At 38.1% G+C, this 4,342-nt stretch overlaps 1 long non-coding RNA gene across 1 annotated transcript; it reads left to right on the top strand.

Moving 5' to 3' along the window:
* Positions 1-3,123: 3,123 nt before the first annotated feature.
* LOC131631127 (uncharacterized) lies at positions 3,124-3,960 on the top strand. The gene is made up of 3 exons (XR_009292615.1): positions 3,124-3,362; positions 3,649-3,738; positions 3,828-3,960. It is a non-coding gene; the product is annotated as an uncharacterized LOC131631127 (long non-coding RNA).
* Positions 3,961-4,342: the final 382 nt, after the last annotated feature.

The following is a 4,342-nucleotide window of genomic DNA, read 5'->3' as shown; positions in this document are numbered from 1 at the left end:
TCAACATGAGCATCCACGCTAATCCTATGTGTCACTGGCCTGGGTAGTGGGCCTTTTACCTCACAAAAACCCCCCACCTGCAAAACAAAGCAGAAAAATATGTGGCCCCCACGGGGACCCATAATATAGTCCAGATGCATGCGGAAAGTAAACATGATATGCAAGCAGAAAATAAAAATGATATGCAAACATATATACAAGATGTAAACATATAAACAAACAAAGAAACACCCAATGAAAGAAACAAACAAAGGCTAGGATCGACTTGCTTAGGCCTCCCCAGCAGAGTCGCCAGCTTCCGCACGCTCGCGAAAAATGAACAGAGTCGCCACTAATTTATTTATCCCATAAGGGAAAGGAATATCAGGAAACCTAACAAAGAAAGGAACAAGGTCTTGCGACCAGAGAATCAAGGTACGGGAGTCGGTTACGCGAGGGGAAGGTACTAGCACCCCTCGCGCCCATCGTACTCGATGGTATCCACCTATGTTTGTTTCTATCTAAAGGGTGTGTACTATGTCTACCTATATGTGAATGCATGCAAAAAAGAAATACGGGGAAAAGAAGGAATTATTTACAAATGTGCTCGTTCAAGCCCCGCGACTTGATGCCTACGTATCCTTTTCAGGAATCAGAGCGCCGTAGTTCGGCTCAAGATTTTCTGTTTGTTTTTGTGTTTTTTAGTTGGGCGGAGTTGACGCTCGCGCTCTTGCATAAGGGGACAGCCTAGGATGCAATAGAGCGGAGATAACAATGCCCTTAAGAAAGGAGAGAAGAGAGAGAGTTTGAGTGTTTCGAGGAAATCCCTAAAGCAAAGGAAACTCGAGTTACTCTTTGGTTTGTGTCTTTTAGAATTTGGGAACTTACGCCCGAATGGAACCCTAAAGCAAGGGAAATCCAGGCACTCGAATGATTCCCTAAAGCAAGGGAGATCCAAGCTTCCATTCCCTTTTTAATGATTTTCACTTTGATTATTACTGTTTTAAGTATTTTCTTTTTGTATTTTTTAGAGGGATTTTATTTAAATATTTGTTAGATGTTTTGATGTTGTAAAAGAAAAAGAATGAAAAGAGGGGGACTAGCCTAATTTCTAAGCCTAGTTGTTATTATTGTTTATACAAAGGGAGTCTAAATCTAAAGTTATGATGGGATAGTTTCTAAAAGGAGCATTAAAAAGATATTAACAAGGTAGGCCAAAGATATGGCCAAAATCACACAACAAAATCATACTAAAAAACATACAAAATTTAACATGGCAATTGCATAAAAGAATAAAAGAGGCAATTCAAAAATTAACCTAAAATACTACTATTTTTTATTGATTTTTATGAAAGAGAATTCAAAGGATTAGTGTCAAAATTACCCTAAAAATCTACTATTTTTATGAGCTTTTATTGTTTACAAATCCTAAAAATTCTAACAAAATTTTAATGGTGGTTATTCGTCTAAAATCTAATGAGAAAAAGTATGATTTTACATGTTTTTATCATCTAAAAAGGTAGTAAAAAACTAAGTAAAAAATCTAAAAAAAACTATCAATTATATGTGAGTCAGGGGGGTGTATTGAATACAGTGGTGTAAGAAAGTAAAACGCAGACCCTAATCAAAGTAAAGGCCCAAGGGAGTTTTTGTTACAGAAAAAAAAGGGAGCATGCCTGGGCCACAGGGGGTGTAGGAAAATGAATTTGAATGGCTCATGGAGTGTTTTCGGTCCATCATCATTATTCAGAAATTTATTCAAAGAAAGAAAAAATAATTAAAACAAAGAAGAAAAAAAGAAAAAAATGAATGAAGGGAAATAAGGTTGATTATTGTTGCGCCGTTTCCAATCCTTCCCTCACTCTCGTTTTCTCTCGCACGTGATTTCCGGCGACGAAGCGCCACCGTAAACCACCATCCCTAACCTTACACACCGATTCCGCCCCAAATCAAGCCCTAAATCCTAATCGATCCTCAATCTCCCTCCGATTCTATATCAAAAGCTTCTCAAATCGAGCTCATCCTAAGAAAAACCTAAAACTCATAAGCGTAATCGAACCAAGATGACACACAATTGGAGCTTGAAATGATAGGGTTTCGTATCAGAGAGTCCTATTCTACACTATGGCAACAAGCATCAAGCGAACTTATGAGGAAGGAAAGGAGTTTGAAGATTTACCTACCGGAGAACCGTCCGGTGCTTCTTCAAAGCTTGAAGACGGAAAACGGCGAAGCACGACCGAAAACTTCTAGTCAGGTATATCCTTTTTTCCTCTGATTTCTTCTGCTATCTTCTTCTTCTTCTCCTGTTCTTTTTCTTTGACTTTTCTCTGTGAGTTCTATCACGGTGTTTGTGTTGTTCTTGAGAGTAATTGAGATGGTGATGACGATTCAACGAGCGTGTGAATTGAGAGCTTAGGGATTGATGGAGGTTGAGCTCGGGTTGGTTCAGAGTTCAAAGCAAGCTCTGAACAACCTTGGTGATGAGCTTTTCGTGGTGAGGTTTGAGTGAACCGGGAAAGAAGAAGTTGCAGAGAGTGAGAATGAGAGGGTGAAGAAGGTGGAGATGAGTGGATATGTGAGAGAGTGATGAAGAAGATGATTGAGAGAGATGAAGATGATGACGAGTGAAATGTGAGAATGGCATGTAGAAGATGTGTGTGGAATGTGAAGGTCTGAATTATGGAGGGAGTAGAAGTTATATAGAGATTGAGAGGGAGAAATTCAGTTAGAGATTGAGAGTGATTGAGGGCCCTAGGATCTGAGATTCAGTTATGAATTGGAGGGTGAAGATTTGAATCAGTTGGAGCTGTTTAGAGAGTTTGTTATTCTGTTTTGGAGGTTAAAAAGTTAGTTACGATTCTGTTAGTGCTGTTAGGTAGTTGGGATTTTGTTTTGTTTTATGGAATTCTGTTAGAAGAAGTTAGAGGTGGTTATAGGAATGTCACAAAGTTAGTTAGGGTGAAAATTCTGTTAGTTGGTGAGCTGGCAGTAGGTTTGAAAGTTTGTTAGTAATTGAAGACTGAAGTTGGTTACAAGGTGGTTAGTAGAGGTTAGAAGTAGTTACAAACAAAAAGTTTGTTATGACTTAGTTAAATTCTGTTAGGAGGTTTGAGAGTTGGTTAAAGAAATTAGTAAGTTAGTTGAGAACTTGTGAAAGTTAATGGTTAACTGTTGGTGGTTGAAAATTAGCTGGGAGTTCTTTGTTGACTTGTATGTAGGCTGCAACATAGTATAGAGGACTGAACTGATATGCTGATTTTTATTTCAAAATTGGTTATGCAGGGTTTATGTGACTGGACCGAGGTCGAATACTGCTGGAAATTGATGATTATTACTCGGGGAAACAACAGGAAACAGGGTGGTACTGAAACTGAATGCAGGTTTGAATTTATGAGTTTTCGCGAACCGTTAATCATATACCTAAATGCTGATGCAAGTCTGATTATTCATCTCGAAGTGTTTACACATGGAAGGTGGTAACTTGTGCTATATTGAAAGTTGAATGGAACTGAGATAGGTGCTGTTAGAACTGTTTGATGCTTATTTGCAATTTATGACTTGGCATGATGAATTTGTTCTATATGTATGTATTGCTGGATTTTGGAATGTATGGTGAGCGCTGTTTTCATGTTGCAGAATTTCTGATATGGTTTATTTGTTCTGCAGGGATGATTTGTGAGCTTGAATGATTAGAAATGTGTAGGTTGCCGTCATAATTGTTAACTGTCAAATGAACCGAACTGCCTAGCATAGCAGGTTTAGTTTTGTGTGAGTGGATATTTTTGGTTTAGCATGGATGAGGAATTAAGCACCTGGTATTGACATTGTTTTTTGTTTTGATGCAGGGACTGTTTTTTGGCTTTATGAATGACATGGGAAAGACTTTGGGATGAATAACTCAAGATGGAATCATGGAGATCCTTATAGTAAAGCAAAAGGCGGAGTCAGGGTGAAGCTGAATGAAGACATAGAAAACTAGAGGGAATAGGTTCTCCTGTAGATCTTTTTTTGTATTATTTTTGTAATGGAGTTTGAATGATAATGGACCTAGCTTTTTATCCAAATTTTGTTTTGATAGACTTTGGTAGTGTCGCGGGCGAAAAATCGTTTTGTTCCTCTTTTTTGTGGATGAGACACCTGATGCCTTCTTTGGGCTCGAGTGCTCAAAAAAATGATTTTTCTTTTGTACGGACCAAACTTTTTATTATTTCCAAAGTAGGAAAAGGAAAAAAGCTGCAATAACCTAAAAGTGGGGGGAGAGATCTTTGGGTAAGAGGGTTGGTTATACGAAGGGAAGGTATTAGCACCCAACGTATCTATAGTACTCTATAGGTTTCTTTGTTTTGTTTATTCCATTCTT

This window comes from Vicia villosa, unplaced genomic scaffold, assembly GCF_029867415.1.
Source record: "Vicia villosa cultivar HV-30 ecotype Madison, WI unplaced genomic scaffold, Vvil1.0 ctg.000775F_1_1, whole genome shotgun sequence".
Lineage (NCBI taxonomy): Eukaryota > Viridiplantae > Streptophyta > Magnoliopsida > Fabales > Fabaceae > Vicia > Vicia villosa.
Note: the sequence above shows the minus strand (reverse complement) of the source record. Positions and strands in the feature narration are given on the sequence as shown.